This window comes from Ascaphus truei, chromosome 11 (genome assembly GCF_040206685.1).
Source record: "Ascaphus truei isolate aAscTru1 chromosome 11, aAscTru1.hap1, whole genome shotgun sequence".
NCBI classification, from domain to species: Eukaryota; Metazoa; Chordata; class Amphibia; order Anura; family Ascaphidae; genus Ascaphus; species Ascaphus truei.
This window is the reverse complement of record NC_134493.1, coordinates 35,749,777-35,762,276: the sequence shown is the minus strand read 5'-3', so window position 1 is coordinate 35,762,276 and position 12,500 is coordinate 35,749,777. Positions and strand designations below refer to the sequence as shown.

At 43.6% G+C, this 12,500-nt stretch overlaps 1 long non-coding RNA gene across 2 annotated transcripts in view; it reads left to right on the top strand.

Moving 5' to 3' along the window:
- LOC142462976 (uncharacterized) overlaps positions 1 to 8,800 on the top strand; it is a 14,633-nt gene extending 5,833 nt beyond the window's left edge. Inside the window, exons 2-4 of one of the 2 annotated variants that reach the window (XR_012787316.1) lie at positions 4,638 to 4,697; positions 6,054 to 6,174; positions 8,345 to 8,800. This is a non-coding gene — a long non-coding RNA (uncharacterized LOC142462976). The remainder of the gene's footprint in view (positions 1 to 4,637; positions 4,698 to 6,053; positions 6,175 to 8,344) is intronic. The other variant, XR_012787315.1, reaches the window with a different exon arrangement.
- Positions 8,801 to 12,500: the final 3,700 nt, after the last annotated feature.

The window sequence follows — 12,500 nt, the reverse complement described above, 5'->3', positions numbered from 1 at the left end:
CTTATAACAGACATTATAAGTATTTATGTAGGTAGGATGCAAAGAGATTTTGTAACATCATTACCCTTTCATGTCTTAGACACCAAAGATATGTTGAAACATTTAGAAGGGATTGTAACTGAGGAACATGTACTTCTAGCCAGCCTGTAAAACAATTATACACTAGTATACAACATACAGTATGCCTCCAGGCCATTGAACATTTTTTATATCAATAAGAAGTTCACAACATAGGGAGCACAATGCTTTCATTTGTAACCTCATAGAATTCCTACTCACCCATAATAATTTTATCTTCAACAATAACTTTGTACCAACAAGTACAGAGGAGAGCCATAGGCACCACTTGCAGTCCAATGTATGCCAATATATATCTTGGCTGCTGGGAGGAACTCAGTGTTTTCAATGAGAAGAGGTACAGGTACACCGAACATACAGAATTGTGGGTCAGGTATATTGATGATATCCTGATTCTCTGGAAGGGAAGTAAGAACCCGTTTCAGTTATTTGTGAGCGTTTTGAATTTAAACATAAGGTTAACAAAAGAGAGGAGTTCAGAGTAGATAGCATTTTTATTAATAAATGACAAGATGGTTCATTAGCCCCAACAGTCTATCATAAGGCAACAGCAACTAATAATTATCAAAGGACGGACAGCCATCACCCCCAATATTTGATCAGGGAGATATCTGTAGGCCAATTTCTTAGAATTTGGAGAAGCTGTTCTGTGTTGTCAGAATTCAAAGCACAAGTAGGAATTCTGAGACAAAGATTTGTGGAGGGAGCAACAGCTCTAAATGCATAAAAAAGGCCAATAGAAGGGCACTAAATACTCCCCGAGAAACCCTACTACAAGACCAAATAAACGTTGAGCATATACAGAAACGGTAATATTTATATAGGAACCTTTAACAAACAATGGCAATCTTAAAAGAAATATCATGCCTAAACACTGGCACATCCTGTTGGATGATGAAGATCTTAAAATGGTTCTTAATGCAAAACCCAATATGATCAGTAGGTGTTAAAAAACCTAAATGACATGGTAAAGTACTTAGACACTTTGTTCCTAACACTAATAATAAAAATTGGCTCACCATGAGTACATGACATATATCAAGAATTGTACCTATTGGGAAAAACACACCCGGCCACTTGTAGTAAATATTTTGGGAAGACATGGAGGAAGTTCTGAAGACACATTCTAGAACATATTGGATCTATTGAAAATGATCTGGACTCACACACCTATTTCCAGGCATGTACGTGAACAACATGGCAGGGTTACAAAAGTCTTACATTTTCAGGGAATTGAGCCCATACATCCAAATAAAAATATAGGTAATTGGGATTATACACTACTCAGAAGAGTCCACATGGGTCTACATTCTCCATACCCTGTCTCCTGGTGGACTCAATGAAGGTTTTGTTTATACGCTATTCATTCATCAATAAGTAATAAAATACCTACTTAGAACTTTTTCAATACGTATCTATTCTCAGTCCCAATGTTGACAATAATCCTCTCTCTTCATAAGGCAACAGGATACAAATATATACAGAGAATCTGAAACACTGTAACAACAATCTCTGTACCCATTGCTATGTGTCAAGTAAATCATTCTCAATAGATTGAAACAATTATCCAGCCATGTTCTGTAATGATGACTATAGGTTCTATAATGATCAAACTAACTGGTCGCAGAAGGAATTTACCATAGTGTAGCAGAATAGTATAAACAACATATGTCCTGAAGGGCCACCACCAGGTCATCTTTTAAGGATATGCCTGCTTCAGCACAGGTGGCTCAATCAGTGGTTTAGTCAATGACTGAGCCACTGATTGAGCCACCCGTGTTGAAGCAAGGATATCCTTAAAACCTGACCTGTTGATGGCCCTTCAGGACTGGAGTTGGCCGCCCCTGCTCTAGGCGACACCTAACTAAACGATTTTGCGTTTCTAATTTTGCTGTGTGTTTACGTAAAAGGGGTCCTCTGATTAAACTTGACACTACCCAAGAAGAAGCCACTAGGCGGCAAAACGCGCGTAGGGTGCATCTTACATCACGTTTGACACCAGACGACATACTGACGAACGTAGTCACATGATTAGTTTCTTCAGACAGAATAGCACTTGGCGGGTCTGCAGCATGCCACATATCTGCCTGTTTCTTTGCTCTAAACTCCTGGTGTGTTTATAGGAGCATTTCTGATTTAGGCTAGTTAGATTGTAGTGTGTAAGGCAGAGCTTATCCGAACTATCTTTTAGCCTATAAATATAGCTCCTGCCTTCCCAAGACGCACCCGATCATCTCCCTTCCATCCTCCTTCTCCGACACATCTGCAGACATTATAGACACTATAGGAAAGACATTATGGAACTAGAAAAAGTGTAGAGAAAAAGCCACCAAATTAATAAAGGGGATGGATAATCTGATGTATGAGGAAAGGCTAGCTAAATTAGATTTATTTACAATAGAAAAGAGGCGTCTAAGAGGGGGTTCTGACAAGAAAATTACTTATTCAAAGATTCAGGTTGTCAATCTCAGCCACGAGTTCACACATGAATGACACCAACACCAGTTGTTATTCGTGAATAATATTTATTGATAACTTAGCTTTGAGCATATTCAACATCTTATGGCACTCAGGATATCGCTCACAATGTCAACCAGGGGACCCCCACCATTTCCATTGAAATAGAATGCCTGGTAGTTGTTATTCTGTCATCACATTTTGTCCTGTACGCAGTGCTGAGAACACCCCCAGCTTAGTCTGCCACAGGTGAAGGTCTGAATCCTACAGGCCGGACAAGCCTGATCACAGGGCATCCAGGCATTCAGCCATCATCCCCGTTAGGGAGGCGAGGGGGGGTGAGGGGGGACGCCCACTCCAATTGGACTCCCACACATCTCTAGTGAGCTTCTCATAATAAACAATTTCAGAGCATTCCTGTTCACAGCAAAATTACTACATTTAAGCATATCTGTAAGCGACAAAAGTTAACTCATCATGCACCTTGGCCATCAGAAACACAATAAACTCCATTCTTATTACAGAGGGGATATGATAACTATATACAAATATATTCGGGGACAATACAAGGAGCTTTCAACAGAACTATTCATCCCAAGGGCAGTACAAAGGACTCTGGGTCATCCTTTAAGGTTGGAGGAAAGGAGATTTCACAAGCAACAAAGGGGAAGGGTTCTTTACAGTAAGGGCAGTTACAGTGTGGAAATCATTACCCATGGAGACAGTGATGGCAGATACAATAGACATGTTCAAAAAAAGGTTGGGCATCTTTTTAGAAAGGAAAGTTATACAGGGATATACCAAATAAGTAAACATGGGAAGGATGTTGATCCAGAGAGTAATTTGTTTTCCTTTCTCTGGATCAATATACTGTAAGTACGGATATAGGATAAAGTATCTGTCGTCTAAATTTAGCATAGGTTGAGCCTGATGGATATCTGTCTTTTTCCAACCTCATCTACTATGTAACTGTGTAACATGTGTGTCACTGTTGGGATGTTGATAATTGACCCCTGCCACATACCTAACATAGACATTTGAATAGATACTCAAGAAGATGTACGGGGAGAAAAGTATTTTCATGTAACAAAAGACAGAGAGAGTTCAAAAAGCTCAGTAATTGGGCTTCAAACACAGGTCAGAGACTCCGAATGACAAACCAAGATAAGAAGTTACTGAAGTGAACCAGAGGAAAATCCCTGGTGGAGACGGGAAGAAACGAAGCACAACTCATATGTCAAGTAAAATAAATCATTAGCCAGTGGGAAGCTTCTGTCTAAAGTCTCTGTGTATTAACACAGTGCTCTGTTTTTGGTGCCCAAAATGCCTCGATACATATTCTTATTGTTTATTTGCAAAGCGCCAACATATTCCTCAGCACGGTACAATGTGGGCACATAGACCCCCAACAGTTCAATGGGGCGGAGGGGGATTTATGAAAGATTAAAGCCCAGGTTTGTGTCAAATGTATTTAGCAACTTTTGAAACTGAAGACAATGGGAGACTTTAAGGGATAGGACAATAGGCAGATTAGGTGGGTCAGGTGATTCATATCTACCTATAGATTTCATGTTTCTATTAAAATTCGGATAAATTCTTCCATTGTCCAATATTGAGGGGAGCATTTTCCTTGACTTTATAATTACCTGTCAACAGCTTCCAATCACTATGCAAGACATGGGGTCTGTGGCATGTAGGAAATTGGGCAAACTTGGATGGTCAAATGCTCCTGATCTGTCATCAATTTCTATGATTCAATCTAATTGCTATTGTAACGCCCTCTTGGATGGCTACTGTTTCTATAAAGGGTTAACTGCCTTAAGGAGTTAACTGGGTGGGATCAGGCAAGGTTCGCCTCTTCCCTCACTATCCCGTGACCAGTGATGTCATTATAGGGAGCATAGAGGGTAAATATAGATCCACCCTTTGTTCTGAAAGCAGGTTCTTCAGAGTTCTGATTGGGGTCCTCAATGTAAGTCCTGTATATAGAATCTAGTCTGCAGCTAGTATGTCTATGTCATTGTTTATTGTTTTCCAATTTTAGTAACATACCCCAATCATTAGCCAGCGGTCTAGTACATTTGGTATCGGCTGTTTTGCAGTGACCAAATGATCGCCGGCGTTTAACCGCTGCTCACCTCACCGGCCACTTCGCCACTAAGGTAAGTCACTAACCGTAGTCCTTACCCTAAAACCCCCTGTTAACCTCCAATACCAACGTTACCCCCTACCGTAAAAACCCTTTACCCTAACCCCTAAAAGTTAACTCCTACCCTAACCACTAAAACCCCTTAAGTTAACCCCTACCTTAAAACGAACACCCTACACTACAACTTACCTTCTCGTCGAAGCAGCCAGTAGTTGAGTAGCTGCGGTGGAGGGTCCTCTGCGGCTAAAAGCCGACGGAAAGTTGGTTGTGGCGGGATGGCCACGACCAAATGTCCCATTCCGCTTCCCAGCGCCTGTTAAAGGATCGGGAAGCCTAATGTCGCTGTCCTCAAAGGGCTGTCCATGCTGCAACCGGTACCTTCTCTGGATTGGCCCAATTAAACCAGTCTGTTTCTAGCATCGCTGTCTCTCTGCAAGCTATTCCGCTAAGTCCTTATACAATGGGTGACTAAGCCCCCGTACCTCCTCTGGGTAGCACCGGAAGCTATCGGAGGATGATCCCCTGAAAGCATTATTTGCCATGTGTATTGTGGATTTTCATCCACACCCAGTCAGCACTTCCCCCCACACCATCTACAGTACATGGATAGAGACTGAGCTATTTACTTTCTGGACTAATCTTATATGACCCCATTCATAGCCGGGGAATGGGGGTTACACTACAATGCATGATTGGTATATTTACATCCAAAGGCCATTGTATAAGACACAGTCAAATCTCGCTGTTATGTAACCATGGCCAATTCATGTTCTGTTTGTGCCTCAGGAACAAAAAATGAGATTGTAATTTCTTTGGATCAATGATTTAACAGCAAAGAAACTATTATTTGCATGCTACTCTGTAAAGTACTTGGTTCTCTCTCCGATCTCCTTCAAAGACTGCTTCTAACACCTAGCCACCTGTTCAGAATATCTCTTGTTTGCCTAACCCTATCACCTAATGACTCATCAGATGTACATGATTAGAGTAGGGATGCACGGCTCCAGTGGGCAAAATTGTTTTTGTGATTGCAAATCATTACATTAAGCTATAAAATGTTCCCTTGAAATCGAACAATGTTTTCACTAACTCAACAGATGGGTCACAGCTTGAAAGCAACAACATAAATTAAATTTAAAAAAAAGAGTAATACAATTTCTTACCAGCGTGATCCCAAACTTCTTTTGGGACATGGCAAAAGGCAATAAAATTCAATTTTCCCATCCTACCGGGATCCTATAGCTGCAGTCCAAGCAATATCCCGCATGCGTGTTTTTTTTAAATAACTTAGTTCAGTACTTTGAGAAAATACTTGTAGCATTTAAAAAAAAAAACTACTCTGGATGACATTTTTAATGTATTATTGTAGGATCCGTGAGCCCCGCCGCCCTCTGCGCGCTCCCTGCTAACCCCAGCCCGCGACCGGGTGCTCCGCTTCCTCCGCCACGTCATCTGGGCCATCATCTGCCGCACTACGGGCACGCGCGGAGGTAAATGCAGAATCTCCCGGCCCCGTCTCCAGGTTGCGTCCGTGTGGTGGCGTCATCGGCTCGTGCCGCGCGCACATGACGCACACATGTACGGCATCATCAATCTTCGTCTGCAATCCTTCCCACACCTGTCTCCTGCACCACTACAGCCAATCACAGCCTGCACTGAGGACGCGCCTCCACTGTCTGTCTATTCATTGGTTCCTCTCTCATATATATGCTCAGCCAGCCCACTGGCAAATCGGCTGAGCGTAAGCCTTTCGAAGTGTTCACTGCTACCCTTGCCTCCACAGTCTTGTCTTGCTCCTTGGTTCCTAGCTCCCTGCTCTTGACCTCGGCTCTCTCTCTGGACTCCGCTCTTCTATACTCCTGACCTCCGCACCTCTCCAACCCGACCTCTGCAAAGTACCATGAAGACCCGCATCTCTCCAATCCTGACCACGGCTAAGTACCTGTAACGATCCGCACCTCTCCAACCCCGACCTCGGCAAGTATTTTTGACTATCCTTCTCGAAATCCGACCCGGCTACCTCGACCAATCTGCACTCCAGACGCGCCCCCATGGCTGCGGGTGGCATGATATACCTATCCCCACTTCTGCCTCGCAGTCACGCCTTGTTAGTGGTGAGCACTCCGTCACAATTATAATGTAACAAGCATTTTTTGTTTCTATAGCAACCATTTACAAAATCACATCCCCTTCCTCTTCTGAAACAGGCTCTGGCACACCCCTTTTTTCTATGTATTGGGGGGTTTATATGTATTGGGGGATTTTCTATGTATTGTTTTGTTTTTAATATGCATATTTTTTTATAGGTATTGTTTTTTTCATATGTATTGTTTTTTTAAAATATGTATTGTTTTTAATATATGTATTTGGTGGGGTGGGGGATTTGTATATATTTGCGGGGTGAGGATTATTTTTGTATGGATTTAGAGGGGTGGGATATTTTGTTATGTATTTTGTTGGGAGGGATTGTGTGAGGGGGAGGGAATGAGTGTGAGGAGGAGGGATTGAGAGAGTGGGGTAATTGACGGGGAGGAGAGTGAGAGGAGCGAGGGAGAGAGCAAGAGTGGGACGCATGGGAGAGAAATACATGTGAGTCGGGGGACAGGGATTGAGTGAGCGTGGGGTTATTGATGGAGGGGGGGGGAGATGTGAGACGGAGGGGAGAAAAAAACATGGGAAGAGGGAGGGAAATAGAAGGGGCACGCGAGGTGTGAAATGGGGGGGCTCGCAAGACCACTGACATGGGGAGGGGCCCCGGACCCAACTCTAGTCTTGGGCCCCAGGAAATCTGTCTGCGGCCCTGCCTGACCGGCTTGGGGGAGCCACGGGATTTCCCTGAGTAGCAGGGCTGCTGCTTGGGTGCTGGGCAGCTTCCTCCATCCTGATTGACTGCATTACCCAGCAGCAGCCAATCAGGAGGAGGTATTATGAGCCTGGGGTGGGGCCAAGGAGAGGAGGAAACAGCATGGAGTGCAGAGATGTGCGTGCATGCTTCGAGCGAATTGCACCTTTCACCATTGTGTCCAGTATTTTTGAAGGAGCCACCTGGCAACCCTAGGTGTACCCCCCCCTCTGCTCAACATTGTCTGAGCCCCCAAACCCTGCTCAACAACTTGAGGGGACCCAGGTGTAGGCTTCTCTTGGATAAAAGCTGCTTCTAGGCACGTTACAGTATGTGTTTAATAAAAAAGGACTTGACTTTGTTATTTGTAAAACATGGCAGCTGCCACTTTCAGCGCAGCAGATGGCCGTGCTAAAAACAAAAACGCAGGGAGCAGAATGATAAAGACATCACAGCCCTTACACTTGCTCTTTGCAATTACAGAATATAGCGTGATTGAATTAAAATGCAAGGACCTGTCCCTCTCGAGCACAACAACCTTATATCACAGGAGGAAATTAACATCATCGGGGCATTTACTCCGCCTCTTAAGTCATTAACCCTTTCACTGCGGGGCATTGCCTTTGTCAGTCAACAATGTCGTTGACCCCTTGGTGTCCAGACGGGTCAGTAGCATATTGCAAAGCACTGCATTGCCAGTTCTTCTGGCAGAAAATGGGTTAAAAGGTGGAAAACTAAATAAATAAATATTATATATATATATATTTTTTTTTTTCTCTCTATTAACCACCTTTCATCTTACTTTTTTTTTACCCCAGATCATCGATGTGGTGCCCTCCAGCAGTTTATTTATGAGAAATATTAAAGCAGCAGTTCCATTTTGGATTTTTTTTTTACTTACCGGACCCGGAGCTGAAACATGGCTTTCTGATTTCCGGTGACCCGTCAGTACACAATCGCCAAACTTAACCGGGCCGGAATACTTGCCCGATAGCCATGGGGTCAGAGATTTCTCCAGCGGCCAATAGAAAGTTGCAAAGACAACGGGAGATGATGTTTCGACTTTTTGTTTGTGAGCCTGCGGCCATGTTTAAAGTTTCTTTGGTGTAAAAACAAAAAAACAGTACCCAAAAATGACAAATATTCTGGAAACCAGTAAGTCCCCTGAGGCCAGAGGGCCATGGATCAGCTGAGGGACCCCACTGCTCAAGGAAGCATAAAAATACAACTCAGACTGTGGGGAGGATTTCTGCTTTAATCCTTAAGGTCTAATAAAATAAAATGGCTGCTGTGAATTTTATTAGAACGTGTCTCTGCAAAATAAAACCCAGAATTCTTTCCTCGCGTTGATATTTATTTCCCTTTGCGCTATTTAGGTCTACATTTTTTTTTTTTTTTATAACTTGTAAGGGTCTACATTTTTAAAGCTAATGAACATGTCTTTGGTTAGGAAGGAAAAATGTTGAGAGTAAAAAACTACCCGACCGCCAACTTTTTTTTTTTTTAGATTACAAGCACACGATGCTTAGATGCAATAGGGAATTCAAAACAAAAACAATGTCACTGTGCAAAGGTTGATAGAAAGGTGACAATAAATGTGAATTTCAAGTTAAGACCATCTGGGATTATACATTTTATAATGCACCCCATAGGCCGTAAACCAGGACCCCATCCCATCCCAACCCCATCTCATCCCATCCCCATCTTATCCCATCCCCATCCTCATCTCATCCCATCCCCATCTTATCCCATCCCCATCTCATCCCATCCCCATCTCATCCCATCCCCATCTCATCCCATCCCCATCTCATCCCCATCGTATCCCATCCCCATCTCATCCCATCCCCATCTTATCCCATCCCCATCTTATCCCCTCCCCATCTCATCCCATCCCCATCTTATCCCATCCCCATCTTATCCCATCCCCATCTTATCCCATCCCCATCTTATCCCATCCCCATCTCATCCCATCCCCATCTCATCCCATCCCCATCTCATCCCATCCCCATCTCATCCCATCCCCATCTTACCCCATCCCATCTTATCCCATCTCATCCCATCTTATCCCATCTCATCCCATCCCAATCTTATCCCATCCCCATCTCATCCCATCCCCATCTTATCCCATCCCCATCTCATCCCATCTTATCCCATCTCATCCCATCCCCATCTTATCCCATCCCCATCTCATCCCATCCCCATCTTATCCAATCCCCATCTTATCCCATCCCCATCTCATCCCATCCCCATCTCATCCCATCCCCATCCCCATCTTATCCCATCCCCATCTCATCCCATCCCCATCTTATCTCGTCTCATCCCATCCCCATCTTACCCCATCCCATCCCCATCTCATCCCATCTTATCCCATCTCATCCCATCCCCATCTTATCCCATCCCTATCTCATCCCATCCCCATCTCATCCCATCCCCATCTCATCCCATCCCCATCTCATCCCATCCCCATCTCATCCCACCCCATCTTATCCCACCCCCATCTTATCCCATCCCCATCTCATCCCATCTTATCCCATCCCCATCTCATCCCATCCCCATCTCATCCCATCCCCATCTTATCCCAACCCCATCTCATCCCATCCCCATCTTACCCCATCCCCATCTCATCCCATCCCCATCTTATCCCATCTCATCCCATCCCCATCTCATCCCACCCCCATCTCATCCCACCCCCATCTCATCCCATCCCCATCTCATCCCATCCCCATCTTATCTCATCCCATCTTATCCCATCCCCATCTCATCCCATCTTATCCCATCTCATCCCACCCCCATCTCATCCCATCCCCATCTCATCCCATCCCCATCTCATCCCACCCCCATTTTATCCCCATCCCCATCTCATCCCATCCCCATCTTATCCCATCCCCATCTCATCCCATCTTATCCCATCTCATCCCATCCCCATCTCATCCCACCCCCATCTTATCCCATCCCCATCTTATCCCATCCCCATCTTATCCCATCCCCATCTTATCCCATCTCATCCCATCCCCATCTCATCCCACCCCCATCTTATCCCATCCCCATCTCATCCCATCCCCATCTTATCCCATCCCCATCTTACCCATAATGAGAAAGTTCCGTATGCCCTGATTGAAATCACTACACATTGCCTTCTTTTATATGGTGCTGTCAGCAAATCTATGCCTTTTTGTCTTGTGATTTCACATTTTCAACAGCTGTCTTATATTTTCTGCTTCTGGCCTTGGCTGTGATGCTCCTTCACAGATCAAATAACTGTGTTTACTACTCGCTAATTCAAACAGCTGGTTATTGCTCACCAAGCTCCCCATATAATTACCAAGGGAAGAATTATAAATAAATGTATACAAGGAAGCAGATGCTGTCATTTTAACAATCGATCCATCTAGTAAAAATACCCCCACTTAGGACTTTAAGTGGCGAATTTTCAGAGCATGTGTATTGATGTCATTTTAATAAAATACAAAAACAATGGCAGAATGCCTGGCTCATTGATTTGAAGCAGATGAGAGCTGACATGCTTTCAGCGCAGGAAAGGGGAGGGAAATATGTTGGTGGCGGACAGTGTGCATGAATTATTGGATTGTGGTTGGTAACAGAACGGGAATGGAAATAAACCTGATGCAAGTGACCCTTTGAGACAGCCAAGGTCCTGCCCATAATATGCGGGGGACTCAGATTCTAGACAACTCAATGTGACCTTGGCAAGCCAATTTATTTCACGTATTACAGGAAGTTTGATTGAAAGCTCTTGGGACACGAACTCAATAATGTGCTCGTGCTTTGGAGTTTATAGAAATGCAGAGTCTGCTTTCTTATATATACACGTATTTATCTCCATTATCAAACACGGTGCATTGTACATAACTGATTTATATCTCTCGTCCCCCAAAAATAGCGTCATTAACCCCTCGAGGGGAGTTAACATAACATTTTTTTTTTAATGGAAGTAGTTACCTTTTTTGATTTACGTGGGGCTTATTTAACCTATGGGTCGCCAGTGATGACTGTAATGCCTTGTGGGCCCCCTTCGATAGAAAATAACTGTGGCGCGCCCTCTAGTATATATATAAAAATAAACAATCATAAATGGTATTATACTGGCCCGGTAATATGCTGCTGCTCTACCAAAAAGGACCCTCCCTCGATCCTCGTAGAACGGTAAAGGTAAGTGGTGGTGAGCGCAAGAAATTATATAAAATATATAAAAACACTTAGTAGTGATCATTTTCTCAGAGATGATAATTAAACAATGATAAAACAATAGAACAGTAGAACAATGCGCTGTAGATGGGGGATAAAATGTGAATATATAGAGACTGTACTCACACGGCCGTGTGTGAGACTAGCTCACATAAGGTGTTTCTTTGTGCACTGACGGTGCCTCCTTTCGCCAGTGGATTGCTCGTCCCTCAGTCACTTGGTATCATGCATGTGTAAACGCCCAGTATCCATGCATTGAACCAAATAAGTATGACAGCCACAGGAAAGGTATAAACTTTGCAATTTATTAGTTAAAAAGTAAGAGTATCCAATAACTCACATGTACAAAACATCTCCGGTACAGGTAGCCACTCTAAGTACTCTGGTACAGTTCGTTCCTGCTTCCGCGTCTGGTCGACAGGACTGTAGATGGAGCGCTTGCGGAGGCTATGGTGGCCTTCGATGGACAAAAAGCTACACGTCCCAACTCGGAACTACGCTGAGCACTGTTCTACTGTTCTATTGTTTTATCATTGTTTTATCATCTCCGGGGCCCACTTCGATGCCAGATAGGTCTGGCACATATTGCAATGGAATGTTTTTGTTCTATGTGGCATTGAAAGATTTAAACAGTCTGAGATTATAGCACCAAAAAAAACCATGCCCAATAATTTGCACTTCATATTTAAATCCGCTGGGCAAAATGTTGTGAAATTAAAAAAAAAAAAAAACCTTTTACCCCTTAAAACGCATATGGAGCATTGTGTA